General features: G+C 41.5%; 1 pseudogene; it reads right to left on the reverse strand.

The window, feature by feature from the left end:
* Window positions 1-3,276: 3,276 nt before the first annotated feature.
* On the reverse strand, window positions 3,277-15,029 carry LOC117439501 (serine/threonine-protein kinase DCLK2-like; annotated as a pseudogene).
* Window positions 15,030-17,386: the final 2,357 nt, after the last annotated feature.

The raw sequence follows: 17,386 nt of genomic DNA on the forward strand, positions 1-17,386 counted from the left end.
TCAGGTTAAATAAAAATGGTCTGTAAATCTCTACTTTACTTCCTGATGTTTGTATTACTGCCTTTGATTTAAAGATTGATGTAAAAATAGAGGAGGTTTTTAAGAGGATGACGTGACGTGGCGATGTTCTTGTTTTTTGATTACATTTACAGACATTACAGACTATGAATAAGAACAATTACAGGAGTACAGAGAGGGCTGGTCTTCTTCATGACAGACTTGCCGCCCCAAAGCTGCAGCTCCAGCAGGAAGCAGAGACAGATCAGCAGCAGAGGACCAGGCTCCCTCTGTTTTCCTCTGATTCAAATCAGCTTGTTTGGCTGACCCAGTTCAGTTCCAGTCCAAGTCCAAAATAAACAATATTGTATATATTATGAAAAGTAAAGGGACAGAAAAAGAGCGAGTTCATGTTTGTTTTTCTTCTAAAATATGTGCAATCTCCTGATTATTTTAGGGACATGTTTAAGACATTAGAATGATTTGCGTGGAGTGATAATGATCCGTCTGATGTGGTCTCTCCACGGAAAAAATCATCTACCTTGTTAAAAATTCTTAAAATTAGATCTACTCCATCTTCCCCCACTCTATAAATGTGCATATATTTCAGAAGTTGAAATACACAGGCACAAGATGTCTCCTACTTACTAACAAGTCCATTTTCAGTAGATTCGTGTAAGCGGCTGTGGCTCAGTGGATAGAGTGCTTTACTTTGAATCAGGGGGTAGCAAGTTCGAGTCCGCTGCAGTCAGCATGTCGTTGTGTCCCTGAGACACTTCACCCCAAATTGCTCCTGTGGGGATTGTCCACAGTACTGAGTATGTAAGTCGCTTTGATAAAAAGCGTCTAACAAATGACATGTAATGTAAATGTCATATGCCAAGTAGTTGTGATAAACTTGAGGTGAAAGGCCTCTCGTGTCCACATCTTTGAATACACCATTGATCACAGAGAAGGTCAAACATCTTAGTGAGGTAATAATCACCAAAATAAAAGTTATACTTTAATGAAATGCCTTTGAAGAGTTGGTGTGCCAGTTAGAGACATCAAATGTAACTGATAATTCCTGGGCTGTCAGAATCTAGCAATGTGTTGGATTACACTATTCACTATCTGAGGCTCAGTCCTTAGACGGACTGCATACCAGACATCAAAGGCAACTGTCATGAACGAGCTTGAGCCAAAGGGAACTTTGTAATTTGATCTCATTGAACACTTAGTTTGGATGTTACAATGTACAGTATGCAGCTAACTATGTTGAGATAGGTAAACAAGCCGGTAGGTATTACCACTGTGAAATCCATCATCAGGGGGGATGAAATACCGAGCTTCGAGGGCCGTTAACACCCCGTTGCATAACCCTTGTGTTGATTTAAGAGTGCGGGAAACCTCAGGGTCAATTTCACAGACACTCGCTTCACCTATAGCGCGTTTACACTGCAGAGTGCTTCCGCCCATCTGTGCCCCTTTTCCTGCAGTCCACGTCCCTCCACTTCCACGAGGTCAACCACCATCCACGCCTTTTGTCTTAACCCCCCTCCCCTTCTCACATGAGCTTTATTTATCTTCCTCATTATTTTCTTTGCCACTCCTTAAAGCTAATCTTGCCTCTTCCCATTCCCTGGCCCTCTTCCTCTCTCCCTCGCCCCCTTGTCGTGACATTGGCCTGTGACACGTGTGGGAAACTTCTGCGGGGCCCCCGCTTCGGGTAGGACACTGATATACTGAGAGTGCGGGTGACGGGGCTATTTTGGGAACTTGTAAATATGAGAACTTCCTTCCCTAAAGTGTATCTAATGTCCCAGAGGATTATTAACAACGAGAAGCAATACGTCAAGTATCGCTGTATTACAGCTCTGCTTTGTTTTGGGGTTAAGTTTGAATCATTAAAACCGGTAAACACCACCTTGTTTTTTAGGACTTGAACTTCCAGAAACACATTTACAGGTTGAAGAGACAAGTTGTTTCTCATTTACAAGCTTCCTTTGCCAACAGTTGTTCTTTTGTCTTGATAATAGCATTTTCAGGTGCTTCCACAAATTAGGCCAAGTTTTAGCGGGAGCATCCTGATCACAGCTCGAGGTATGCATAACACTCTCCCTTACTGGAAGTAAAGAGAATAAGACAGGGAGCAAAACAAGGAGGAAACATTATTGAACTGGAACTTCAGGGGAGGAAGCTGAGATTGCGATAAGAGAGATCTGGGCTCCGCTGCCAGCCTTTAAGCTGCAAACAGACCAGGTTTGATGTGAACAATATTGATTTGCTATATCTGCATTAAAGGCAATACTGCAAGGCTGGAAGTAGGTCGACTAAGCTGAGACTAATAATAATTAATTGGTGACAGTTTTGATAGGCAGTTAATCTGTCATTCATCGTTCAAGCATTCCAGCTTCTCTAAAATGAGAAGTTAAAAATAATGGACGTTTGAAGGTGTCACCAGCATTATAAAACTGGAATGGTGATCGGAGAGCATGGACCTCTGCCAAGGACAATAGTGCATCACACGCTCCTCGGAGGATCCCATTGCCTTTGTTGGGAAGTCTTTCTTCTGATTTCTGTGTGTTCAGGAGCTTGAAGTCCTAATGTGGAACCCTGAAAATTAATTATGCTGTAGGTCCACATTATTTTAAAAGGATTTGAGTCTTTGCATGACAACGAAGAGCAAAGGAAACATCAGGCAAAACTTGAAAATGTGTCATAAAAGTTTCCAACTGCAGGCAAGCTTTTTAGTTATTCATCCCATTAAAATAAATCATTTTCCCAATTACTGACAACAGATGTAGCACAGGTGCCCAATCTCGCATTGTTAACCAAAATGGAACTTCATTTGTGTATCGGCTGTGTTTCAGGTCAGCCCAAACATTTAATGAGTTTTTCCTTGGACCATACTGCACTCTTCCACCTAGTTTCATGAAAATCAGTTGACTTACATTGACTTACATGCATTTCCTGGAGATTTATCCTAACCTTAACCATAACCAACACATGCCTAACCCTAACCCTTACCCTTAACCTTACCCTAACCCTAATCCTAACCAAGTCTTCACCCAATTGTCCCCATAAGGGAGGCGAGTCCCCACACGTGACTATGTAAACAGATTTAGGTCCCACACAGTACAGTAATGCTAGGCCACACACACACACACACACACACACACACACACACACACACACACACACACACACACACACACACACACACACACACAAGATGTGATATTTAATTTATAAACCTTTATTTCCACACACTAACAAACACTAACATCTGTCTCTGTCTCACCCGGTCTCTGCGATAATCTCTGGAGCGACGTACGTTGGCGTCCCGCACACCGTGAAGAGCGGCCCCTCCAAGACCGTCGCTAACCCGAAGTCCCCGAGCTTCAGAGACTTAGTGCCGTCTGGGTACTCACACACCTGAGGCACACACACACACACACACACACACACACACACACACACACACACACACACACACACACACACTGTAAGCATACAGTACACGCACACTGACGCTGAAGCAGATTAAAACGTCAAAGAAAACAGCTGAACAGGATTTACTATGCTAATGCTCAATGTGTGTGTGTGTGTGTTGTGTGGTGTGTGTGTGTGTGTGTGTGTGTGTGTGGTGTGTGTGGTGGTGTGTGTGTGTGTGTGGTGTGTGTGTGTGTGTGTGTGTGTGTGTGTGTGTGTGTGTGTGGTGTGTGTGTGTGTGTGTACCAGCAGGTTCTCTGGCTTGATGTCTCGGTGCACGATGTTCATGTGGTGCAGGTACTTCACGGCTCCTGAGAGATTAAACACCATCGCACTGGAATCCCTCTCGCTGTACTTAGTGGAGGAAGTGATGGCGTCGAACAGATCCCCGCCCTGAGAGAGAGGAGGAGTTTAAATAATGTAATTTTAATGTTGGGCTATAAAGGAACTACAGCACGGTCACATGACTTCACGTCACCAACGCTAAGCTAAAGGCGGCTAATGTTGGGCTATAAAGGAACTACAGCACGGTCACATGACTTCACGTCACCACCGCTAAGCTAAAGGAGGCTAATGTTGGGCTATAAAGGAACTACAGCACGGTCACATGACTTCACGTCACCACCGCTAAGCTAAAGGTGGCTAAGGTTGGGCTATAAGGAACTACAGCACGGTCACATGACTTCACGTCACCACCGCTAAGCTAAAGGTGGCTAATGTTGGGCTATAAAGGAACTACAGCAGCGGTCACAATGACTTCATGTCACCACCGCTAAGTTAAAGGTGGCTAATGTTTGGGCTATTAAAGGAACTACAGCACGGTCACATGACTTCACGTCACCACCGCTAAGCTAAAGGTGGCTAAAGTTGGGCTATAAAGGAACTACAGCACGGTCACATGACTTCACGTCACCACCGCTAAGCTAAAGGAGGCTAATGTTGGGCTATAAAGGAACTACAGCACGGTCACATGACTTCACGTCACCACCGCTAAGCTAAAGGAGGCTAATGTTGAGCTATAAAGGAACTACAGCACGGTCACATGACTTCACGTCACCACCGCTAAGCTAAAGGAGGCTAATGTTGGGCTATAAAGGAAACTACTTGCACGGTCACATGACTTCACGTCACCACCGCTAAGCTAAAGGAGGCTAATGTTGGGCTATAAAGGAACTACAGCACGGTCACATGACTTCACGACACCACCGCTAAGCTAAAGGGTGGCTAATGTTGAGCTATAAAGGAACTACAGCACGGTCACATGACTTCACGTCACCACCGCTAAGATAAAGGGGGCTAATGTTGGGCTATAAAGGAACTACAGCACGGTCACATGACTTCACGTCACCACCGCTAAGCTAAAGGTGGCTAATGTTGGGCTATAAAGGAACTACAGCACGGTCACATGACTTCACGTCACCACCGCTAAGCTAAAGGTGGCTAATGTTGGGCTATAAAGGAACTACAGCACGGTCACATGACTTCACGTCACCACCGCTAAGCTAAAGGAGGCTAATGTTGGGCTATAAAGGAACTACAGCACGGTCACATGACTTCATGTCACCACCGCTAAGCTAAAGGAGGCTAATGTTGGGCAATAAAGGAACTACAGCACGGTCATATGACTTCACCACCGCTAAGCTAAAGGCGGCTAATGTTGGGCTATAAAGGAACTACAGCACGGTCACATGACTTCACGTCACCACCGCTAAGCTAAAGGACGCTAATGTTGGACGTGATGACGTTTAGGGAGTCATTCCCTGGTTTTAGGACTCATTCCTGCACCACTCTATTCCCTAAAGGTAAACAGGAAGTAGAGGAGGACGCACCTTAACGAGCTCCATGACGAGGAACAGCTGACTCGGCGTTTCGTCCACCTCGATTAACTCGATGATGCTCGGGTGGCGAACTCGCCGCAACACGGACACCTCGTTTTCTATCAGGTGCTCCTGAACACACACACACCACACAGTTATAGGGACATTTACTCTTATCTTACTCTTATTTTGAAATACAATAAAATATATAAACATATTAATATAAATGAGCGTTACCTTCCCGCAGCAGCGAGCTTTATCAATAATCTTCAGAGCGTACTCCTGTCCCGTCGCCCTGAAAATCAAACGAATGTACATCAATCTTTACAAAAATTCAATTTACATTAAAGTCACTAGGGTGATATCAACTCATTTATCACATATCTGTTGAATTTTTAATAATAATTTCTACAGAAATGGAACGATTATTACCGTCTACTTTCCTTTTGTGTTGATGAAAAATGTGAATTTAAGTGTTAAAACATTGACTATAATGCATCTGATTTCGAAATGTGTTTTTGCTTTTATCACCTACCTTATGTCAGGCGTGTAAGCGTAACCTTTTCTTACAGATAAACATCGACTTCCTGGTAAAACCCCTCATTTCACGTGTTTTTAATAACAACAAATTGAAAAGCCATAAATACGGTAAGTTGGATGTTTATTTATTTTTAAACGCCCCTCTTGTCGCTCTCACCTCTCGACACACTCCTTCACCACGGCGAAGTTTCCGTCTCCGATCACTTTCCCCACTTTGTACTTGTCGTTGATGACGGACGAGGAAACGGAGCGATTACCGTTCACTGTGAGGAAGAGACGGCGACATTTCCAGTCTTTAATATCTACTTTTATTTTCCAGATTTTAAAAAACACACTAATATTGAACACTGGCTTCCAACACACCTCAGATTCAGGGTCATTCAAGGTCAGTGAATACAGATTTTCATGGCCCCCATCTACACTTACTGATTGTAAGAAATCACCACCACACACACACTCGCACACACACCTTCCAAAGTGTTGTCTTCAGGCTGCTCAGATTCTCCGTTAACGCCTGTGGAGGAAGAACGATGAGGCGAGACCTGGAGAGGAACATCAAGAAGGTTTATTTTGTTGAAATAAAATGTATTTTATAGCTTAGACGTCTAAAAATGTATGATTTTACACCAATTAATAATAAGTAAATTACCTTGAGGCTGCGTCGGGCCCCGGGGCTCGTGGGGGAGGGGCTTGTTCTGGAGGACCGCCCACTTGGTGCCTCATTGGCTACACACGAGAAGAGGAAGCATCTGATTGGTTAACATAATCTTTAATATATAAACGGAGCATTTTAGGAGTTTATAAGAGACGTGTTTGGTACCTGGAGACGTGGCCCTGGGAGGCCTCCTCTGGGGGGGGTCTTAGGGGAGAAGCCCGAACTGCTAGGGGTCTTGGGAGTTGTAGTTTTTGGAGGGACAGGAGGACGAGACACCTTTGTTTTGCACTCTGGGGAGAAAGAGAGTTATTATATTGAATGGTGGTTAGTTTCTGTTATTAAAAGGTGTGGTGTGTGGTGTGTGTGTGTGGTGTGTGTGTGTGTGTGTGGTGTGTGTGTGCGCGTGCGCGTGTTTCTCACCGTTTACAAAGGCTGGTGTTTTGATGCAGTGTGTGAGCACAAAGTCGTCCTGAGCGTAACGAAACTTCTCCGGCCCGCAGGCCATGAACACATCGTCGTCCCCGAAGAAATCCTGCAGACAGCAGTCAGCTACACACACACACACACACACACACACATATGAGTACATGCGACATTTACTATTTTCTCCTTCATCTCGCACTTTAGTTTGTCCTTGTCTTCACCTCTCACTCCTCACATATTTACTCAGCGCTTCCAGATTGTGGTGTGTGTGTGTGTGTGTGTGTGTGTGTGTGTGTGTGGGTGTGTGTGTGTGTGTGTGGGTGTGTGTGTGTGTGTGTGTGTGTGTGTGTGGGTGTGTGTGTGTGTGTGTGTGTGTGTGTGTGTGTGTGTGTGTGTGTGTGTGTGGTGTGTGTGTGTGTGTGTGTGTGGCAAGAAAGACCTTGTTACTAGATGGCTTGTTACCATGGTAATTACACTGAATGCAATGTCAATGTGTAAGTGTGTGTGTCCTCCCTTCGTCCTTTCAGTTTGTGCAGCCACTTCCAGCAGCGGGACAGAAACCCCATCACACACACACACATGCCCCCACACACACACACACACACCACACACACACACACACACACTGTTTCATTCATCGAGTCTGAAAGCCGTCAGAGGAAGCCAGACAGAATAAAAGCCCTCGTTATGATGCACTGCCTTCAAAATAAAAGCCTTTATTTAGAGTTACCCTTTTTTTTTTACACGGTCTGTTCTAATAATTAATGTTGTTCTTAATTAAATATTAAAAGGGTGGAAAGATAACATTTTCATGGATGTGTTGAAGATAAAAAGATTGTAATACACTCAAATTAATGTTATAATGCAATGAATGCTTTTATTTTGAAGGCAGTCTATGCTAAAAATGTCTTTCACTTTTTCAAGGCGATTACACAGCAACATCCGACATATGCAAACAGGATTATTGTGTATGTGTGTGTGTGGTGTCTCTATGTGTGTGTGTTTTTAATCTGCGATGCATTCACTGCAACAGCCAAAAATCAGTCACACCGACGCCCGAACAAGCGCTCGGCTGTCTCTTCTTCAGCTCAACACCGTCACAGCCGACAGCCTTATCTGAACTGAACTCAGTGTCCGAATACTTCAAGATGAATAATTGATTTGCCTACCTATTGTGTCGTCTGATTCTACTTCACGGTCTACTGTGTATTTTCTACTTTTTAATTCTGCTTTAATTCTATTTTGTGATGTTTAAATTCTAGTATTGTTTATTTCTACTCTTTAATGTCTACCTATGTGCAATGCCTGGTTTTGTTTTGATCAATGAAGGTTATTAGTCGTATTGCCTGCTTCCCGTCCAGCGTGTAGAGCCTCTTCACGGTGCCAGAGTCCAGTTTGATGGCCTCTGTGATGTCGGCGAGGACCTGACTGAAGCTGTGCGCCGTCTTCTTGTTCAGGAGGATCCTCACGGCCTTACGAGGCTTCACTCCGCTCCGGATCACCGTCACCAGCTTGGGTTTGATGAAGTCTTTGCTCTCTCGGCTCTCTCGGCCCTCTCGGACATCCGGACGGTCCCTGGAGGGGCCGGCGCCGCCCGCTGAGACCCCCGCGGGTACAGTGGAGGGTCGAGAGGAAGAGGAGGAGGAGGGGAGGGGCCGGTGGCAACGCCCGTTTCCAGCTCTGGACGGAGATCTTGGTGTAGTCCACTTTGCGGTACGGCTCGTTGGAGGCGCACACGTAGCACTCGCCTGAGGGAAGGGGGAAGACGTTGTATTGGTGGAGATTAGAAAAAGAAATAGACGAAACAAAAAGGTGAGAAATTGATCAAATGGCAAAATAATTGTAAAATAAACAAAAAAGGGGTAACATTTGCAATAAATATTGTAAAAATGTAATACAAATAATATTCAAATGATACTGTAAACCAAAGAGGTAAAACTTTAAATAAATATTTAAAAAAGAACAAATATAAATAAATATAAGTTCATTTTTTTTAAATTACAAATAAAACAAAAACTATATAAATGAAGTTAACAAAAATAGGTTAGAAATTATACATATTAATACATTGAAAGCTGAATATTGTAAATTAACTAAAAATACACGAAATATGGAAATAAAATGGACCAACATCTTGAGTTTCACAACCGAAGATGTCTTTTAATGACCTCTTGTAAATGTATTTCCAAAACATTTGCTTTTAATCTCCTTTGAACGATAGCAGTGTGCCTCGTTAATATAATAAATGATGTATATTATTAAAACTATAAATCATGATTTCCCCTGCAGCCGACCACGCGCACAGTAACTCAGTCATTTCCTGTTTTACCTTATATGATTACAACGGCTCACCTCCAGTCGTTCCTCTTTCACCTCACACTAACCTGTCAGCCTGTGTAAACCTCAAAAACACACACACAACACACACACACACACACACACACACACACACACACACACACACACACACACAACACACACACACACTCTTTATCCCTCACACACACACACACACACACACACACACACACACTCTTTATCCCTCACACTCTGCAGGTAATGTGTGTGTGACCTTGTCTCTCAAGCTGACTTTCACTTTGCTATTCAAACCAGCAGGACGGCACTGCTCTGGGTTTTCATTCAAATACCTGACCGACTAGATAAATAAAACGCCTTCTGTGTCGACGAGCAACGTGGATACAGGTTCAAAGACAGCATTCAAAAATGTCCCCAACAATAACGCCAGGTATTCAAAAGGGCTGTAACTCGATCTTAGTTTCATTGTGCCAATTACTTCCTAGATTAACTATAATACTAATTATATATGTGTCCATCCCATCTTCTAAAAGTCCAAAGCGATGTCTTTGAATGCCATTTCGTCGCTCAAAACCCAATGATCTTTAGTGTAAAGTGATATAAAACAGGAAATACCTAGATTGTAGAGGCTGGAAAATCTCACTTCCCCATTTACTCAATAGGACAGCAACTCACACTTAGTTTCATTGTGCCAATTACTTCCTAGCGCAGTGTTTCTCAAACTGTTTCATACCAAGGACACTTGACCAATAACCACACACCCACCTGACTCCCCAGATATCCAGAAACAAAAAGCCTGCTCACCACTCCAACAGTTCATACCAGCCTACTAATGACAGCTTAACCTTCTCTACATCGCCTCGTTCACACGATAAATCAACAATACAAACACAACTACAGATATAAGCATTTAGTTCAAATGCGATTTCAAATGCTCTCAGGTTTTACACCTCTTATTACGGAGTTTATGTCCGAGCCAACAGACTCACGGATCGCTGAGAGAAATGTGTAGTACGACACAAACCTCCGCTTTGGATTTTCTAAACAAAATACAGTGAAATTGGTCGCTCGCAACTCGAACTCTGAGGTCTCAGCCCTTTTTTCACGTGTTAGGCTCGCCTGGGCTTTTTTTTTGTAAATGCTATTAAAACATGAACCTTGGTGACCGTCGGGCGGGTCTGCATGGGCTGCCCGACAACAGCCTCTGATCAGACTTCATGCAATGCTTCATCGGATGCATATATTAGATAATAATCTCTCCTCACTCCTAACATCTAATTCTACTTCCAGCATGGATACATGTTCATAAAAGACATCCATTGTTTGTTTTATACGCTTCTTGATATCCAAAAAAAAAAAAAAGTGGCAGCATGTGTGACGAAGGTGTTGCGCTGGGCTATGTCATGCAATCGACAGTGAAACTTAAGCTCGCTCGTTTGCTGAGATATTCCCGCGAGAGTGCGGAAAACTTTAATTAATTAATTAAAAATGTGAAATATTACCAATATACTCACGGACCACTAGGGGGCGCGCACAGACCACCCTTTGAGAAACACTGTCCTAGACCAGTGTTTCTCAAACTTGTTCATACCAAGGAAAATGGTACAAACAAGTGGCAACATGTGTGATGAAGGTGTTGCGCTGGGCTATATCATGCAATCGAAAGTGAAACTTAAACTCGCTTCATTGCGGAGATATTCCCGCGAGAGTGCAGAAAACTTCATTTATTTATTATTTCAAATGTGAAATATTACCAATATACTCGCGGACCACTAGGGGGCGCTCACGGACCACCAGTGGTCCGCGGACCACACTTTGAGAAGCACTGTCCTAGACTAACGATAATAATAATAATATATTTGTCCATGCCATCTTCTAAAAGTCCAAATAGATGTCTTTAAATTACGTGTTTTTCAGTCAAAATCCGAAAGATCTTTAGTTTAATGTGATTTAAAAAATGTATAAATATCTATATTTTAAAGCCTCAAAACTGCTTTTTCTGACATATTTGCATGAAAACTATTATTAAAATAGTTACAGATTATTATTCTGACACTCCACACAACGGCTAATTGAACAGACGTCTGCAGAAGTTTCGTTTAAATCGCTTAAAACATGAAATATTCAGCAAGAAACCCCCAATCTGTCCAAAGCCCTGCAGGGGGAAGTTGTAAATGACCAGTTTCCACTTCACGGTCCACTCTCAGTTTATTAATTCCTTTCAGAGCGGCGCATCCGTCTTTATTACGTCGTGCCGCTTCCTGGCGCTGATGATCATTAGAGGAACCAGCCTCACATCAACACTGGGAGTAAGTGCAGTCACTCAGACGGGTCGGACAGCGGGATACCAGTGAAGGATGGGAAAGACGGTCGTTGATGTTATCAATGTAAACTCTGCTCGTGACTGTCCACATCAATAAGTAATTTAAGAGTGTTTGCTCAACAGAGACGGAGGAGGAAGTTTAAGGAGGACGGATGAATCGATAGCGAGATCGATGGAGAAAGCGGCAGGAAGGACTTCAATAATTCAAGGATTCCTTTTATCCCACAAAGAAGATCCCCTTCCTGTTTCTAGAACTGCATCTTTATATATTAAAAAAAGCACCTTTTGTGAATATATAACTCCCACCCCTGAAGCACAAAGACTGGAGACGGATAGCAAGACTCCGAAGATATTAACACATGGCAAGTGTATCTTAAAAAATCCAATATTTTAAGCAACAAACTGGCTTTTTGGAAATAACGCCTTATAAGAACTGCAACTAATCGATTCATCTTTAAGCAAGAAAGCTGATACTTAGCCTCTCAAATATGCATAATGTCTGGATTTAGTGAATTTCTTTGGGTTTTTGACTTGAAAACAAGACATTTAAAGACATTATCTTGGAATTGTTAACTATTTCCCAACATTGTATAAACCAAATGAAGCAATTAGTCTAGAAAACTAAGTAATAACCAATTAGTTGCAAGCCTACCCCTTGATGTAGTTTCATAGTTAGCGTACAGACAGTGGTTTAATCTCAACATGAACACAAATAAACATGTTTCCGAGTCACCGGTTACTCAAAAGGGCTGCAACGCAATCTTTGTTTCATTGTGCCAATTCCATCCTAGATTAACGATAATAATAATAATATATCTGTCCATCCGAGTTTAAATAGTGGTTTTGATCTTCTACATGTAAGTAAGAGCAGAGCAGTACAAATACTTTGTTACTGTACTCAAGTACATGTTTCTGGTATCAGTACTTTACTCCACTACTTATTTTTCTGACGACTTTTTACTTTCTACTTCTTACATGTTGAACTCAAATACCTGTACTTTCTACTTCTTACATGTTGAACTCAAATACCTGTACTTTCTACTTCTTACATGTTGAACTCAATACCTGTACTTTCTACTTCTTACATGTTGAACTCAAATACCTGTACTTTCTACTTCTTACATGTTGAACTCAAATACCTGTACTTTCTTCTTCTTACATGTTGAACTCAAATACCTGTACTTTCTACTTCTCTCATGTTGAACTCAAATACCTGTACTTTCTACTTCTCACATGTTGACACAAATACCTGTACTTTCTACTTCTCACATGTTGAACACAAATACGTGTACTTTCTACTTTCTCATGTTGAACTCAAATACCTGTACTTTCTACTTCTTACATGTTGAACACAAATACCTGTACTTTCTACTTCTTACATGTTGAACTCAAATACCTGTACTTTCTACTTCTCACATGTTGAACTCAAATACCTGTACTTTCTACTTCTTACATGTTGAACTCAATACCTGTACTTTCTACTTCTCACATGTTGAACTCAAATACCTGTACTTTCTACTTCTTACATGTTGAACTCAAATACCTGTACTTTCTACTTCTTACATGTAACTCAAATACCTGTACTTTCTACTTCTACATGTTGAACTCAAATACCTGTACTTTCTACTTCTCACATGTTGAACTCAAATACCTGTACTTTCTACTTCTTACATGTTGAACTCAAATACCTGTACTTTCTACTTCTACATGTTGAACACAAATACCTGTACTTTCTACTTCTTACATGTTGAACTCAAATACCTGTACTTTCTACTTCTCACATGTTGAACACAAATACCTGTACTTTCTACTTCTTACATGTTGAACTCAAATACCTGTACTTTCTACTTCTCACATGTTGAACACTAATACCTGTACTTTCTACTTCTCTCATGTTGAACTCAAATACCTGTACTTTCTACTTCTCACATGTTGAACTCAATACCTGTACTTTCTACTTCTCACATGTTGAACACTAATACCTGTACTTTCTGAGAGTTTCTGAGTCCTACCTTCCATCAGGTCGTCCATGCTGGTGATCTTCTTCCCGCCATCTATCGTGTAGATCGAACGAACCCCTTGTGGAAGATGCAAATTATCCGCCAAAGAGCGCGTTAGCTCCATCAGCAGCGCATCGAAGGACCTGAACCGATCACTGGACACCGCGTACACCAAACCCTTGAAGTACCGATCTCCGTTGCGATAAAACCTGACTTTTTTGGCTCGTTTCTCCGAGGTTAGCGTCTGCAGGGTCCTGGTTCTGTAGTAGCTACAATTAGCGCTGTGGGCCGGACTCGGGACCAAACTGCTGGCCCGGGAATTTGAACCGGACCCTCTTCCAGATGTTGTATCATCTCTTTTGGTTCGGGTGGATCGTCCTCGGCGAACTTTGTCGCGTTCGTCAAAGTGCTCCAACTCGAGGGTCTTACTCAAAGACATGGTGGTGACAAAACTGGACCAGAAACGTTCAGAAAGAGTGTCGGCTACACAGGATGCATCGTCCAACAGCGGTAAGCAATGACTCCTGTCTTCTGGAACTGCTTTCTTTACACCGAGGGCTTATAGTCCTGGTTCTCCGGCTGGTTGTTGGTGTCACTCAGCGTCCTCTCATCCCTCCATCACTGCCAACAAAAGAGATTACATCAAATGGCTATTGGACATGATTTCCCTGCAACACCTGCACATGTATATCTCTGAATATATTGAATTCAGTATTTACGAGTACTGAACACATGCTTGCTTTTAGTGTACCATCAATTTCCTGCAGGGCCAGCATGAGAATTGTCCATTGATTTTCTGCAGTCAATTAAATGTATCTGCAGCAAGAGACCAAATAGGAGTCTATGTGATGCATAAACTCCTATGTGCTTTATGTGTCCACCTATATGATATATTATATATTTGACACGATAGACCTTCAAATATCTCTAAATATATTGAATTCAGTATTTAAGAACACTGAACACAAGCTTGCATTCAGGTTTACCATCAATACATTTGCTTCCTTAAGCTTTTGCATGTACATTATTAATGTGGTGCATTCAAAGCATCATGCAAAACGTGTTTCAAGTGAAATACAACCGTCTTGCTTTAGTGAAATGAAATGTCCTGCAAGGCCAGAGTGAGAAGAATTGTCCATTGATTTTCTGCGGGCACATAAAATGCACCTGCAGCCACAAGCAGAACAGGAACTTGTGCATTCAAATACATAAATAAGTCGATATTTATATGATACACGTTTTTTACTTTATCCATCTATCCGCCCTTATAACGCGAAGCTGTGCTGACACACGGATGGGAGGCACCTACCTAGCAATAATGCCGTTAAACCGGTGTGTTGCTATGGAGGCTTTCTCCTCTCTTACCCGGTGTTGCGTTCAGGTTCCGGTGGATCCAGACAGCTACAACCGAGCCTGCTAACCCGGGATTCAGGGATGATGTGGCGGGGAGAGAGAGACACCGGACCGGGATGCACGGAGACCGACAGCAGCATGGCGGCTGCAGCAGAGGGAGGAGAGACCGAAAGACCGGGTGAACCCCCCTCCCTTTCCCGGCCCTCCCCTCTCCTCCCCGGCATACGTGATGACAGACTCCCGCCTCTCCCCCCCCCCTTCCTCCATCTCTCTCTCCAGGTCTTTGTCTAGCTCTCTCTTCCCGCTGTCTTTTGTCTCTCCCTCAAATTCAAATTCATTTAAGTTATATCGTCATAATGCAGATAATCAAATATCTTAACCCTATAAACATACAATAATAAAATGTTGGACTACATTAAATTAAATAAAAACAACTATATCTTAAAGTTATTTGTTTTAATTTTAAATGTAATCAGTGATGGAAAGTACAATTTGGAATTACTTTCATTTAATACTACTCTATACTTTGTACCTTTTTACTTCACTGTATTTATAAGTTACTTTATAAATGCATGTGGTGAAGAAAAACTATTACAATATGATTATTTATTATAGATTAAACCATCCAACATTATCATAAATAACTAAATCCATGAGTGCGTTAATAGATAATTAATTACATGTGAAGATGTGCTGCTTTTGCTTAAAAATACTTTTTTCCAGCCTAGTAATTTTAGTCCTAATCCTTTATGGTCATTTTCATAATTGTACTTAAATACTTTTACTGAAGTACCATTCTCGATGCAGTACTTGAAATTGAGTATTTTTACACTGTGGTATTATACATTTACTCAAGTTAAGACTCTAAATACTTTTTCCACCATCATTGTAGAATAGATGAAGCTTTAACCAGGAGATAGTTAGCTTAGCTTAGCTCTCCCTCTGAAGCTAGTAGTTAAAACCGAAACTCTTAATTTTAAAACCTCTTTATGTACCATTACAAAATAAAATGTGGTCATTGAGCTTAAGGTGTTGTGTTACTTTTAGTCAGAACAAAATAGATTTAGCTCCATGAATTGATACTTTCCAGGAGGTAACAGCTAACGCTAGTTAGCACCCGGCTAGGAGACAGTTAGCTTAGCACAGCATTAAGTCTGAAACCAAGAGGAAACAGTAGACGTTGGCCAAAAATCAGATATGGGCCAAAGCTTTTACTTTAGTTTAAAACGAATCTTGATTTTCTTCACACGATAGCCATAGCCTTGTGAATCCAACTCTAAATCTAGTCCTATTGCCACCATTACTTATATTACTGCAATTATCCATACTTACTCCAACTGTAAGCATAGGCTACCTCATTGTGTCAATACCACTACTACTGTGCTGCTTTATTCATTTGTAACAGTAACAACATCATTATTAATGATTTTAAAAGATGTATTATGTTAACAAAAGATTGTAGAAACGATTGGGGGAAAACCTAATAAATAAATAATGACAAATTACTATAATGGTTGAAGTAATAATAATTCTCCCCCGTTAGTGGGCTACATTTTTTATGAAGTTGTGGTGGGCATGATTGAATGTTTGTTGATGACACCGCTCAGGTTACGGTTTTTAAATGTTAGTTAAATATTGGCTATATTAGATTATTGCAGATATGTATATGGCAGTATTAGTAAATATTTACGTTGACGAAATGTCAAATTTGGTTGTGAAAGGATTCCGTTTCAAGGGACTTTTTAAATATGACAAGAAATAGTCTGGCGCAGAATCGAAAAAACACCATTTGTAATTTGTACTCTTTTATTTAACAAGATATATAGATATTATGATTATTATAGTTAACATTTTTGACAGTCATCTTAACACAATTGTTTGCGTTATGTATGTGAACACAGCTTACTTGATATGTTGACCATAAAACATGTATACAATCCAGTTTTTACTCGACGTTTCACCTGCATCCTTTTCTCTTTCTTCTTTCTTTTATATACGATGTTGAGACACATGGAAGAAGAGACCCACCCTCCCTCAGTGTATCCAGGGTGGGTGGGGGCGACAGCTGGGACACAAAGCTGCCAAGCAGCCCCACCCTCTGCTGTCAAACCAGTCAACCATTCATCCCAACATGACAAGGTGGACGATCCATTATGTTATGTAGCCTACACACGAACCGTCATAGCATACGGGGGGGAAAAATATATAAGCATTAATTCAGAAGTCCCTGTTACTCAAAGGGAGTTTTTACATTCTCAGTTATGGTTATTTGTGTCTTAATGTTTGTAAATAAATAGATTACTGCATTTTTATTTAGACTTATTGAAACATGGCCAGTGCATTATCCAAACCTAACACCAAAAATGATTGATTCTTCTCAACGACTTGTAAAAAAGGTAATTTCCTTATTTGCTTTCTGAGCTATAGTTAACCCAGTTAGATGTTTTCCTTTGGTGCAGTTCAACGTCTCAGAGTGAAGTTAATGATG

This window comes from Pseudochaenichthys georgianus, chromosome 3 (genome assembly GCF_902827115.2).
Source record: "Pseudochaenichthys georgianus chromosome 3, fPseGeo1.2, whole genome shotgun sequence".
Taxonomy (NCBI): Eukaryota; Metazoa; Chordata; class Actinopteri; order Perciformes; family Channichthyidae; genus Pseudochaenichthys; species Pseudochaenichthys georgianus.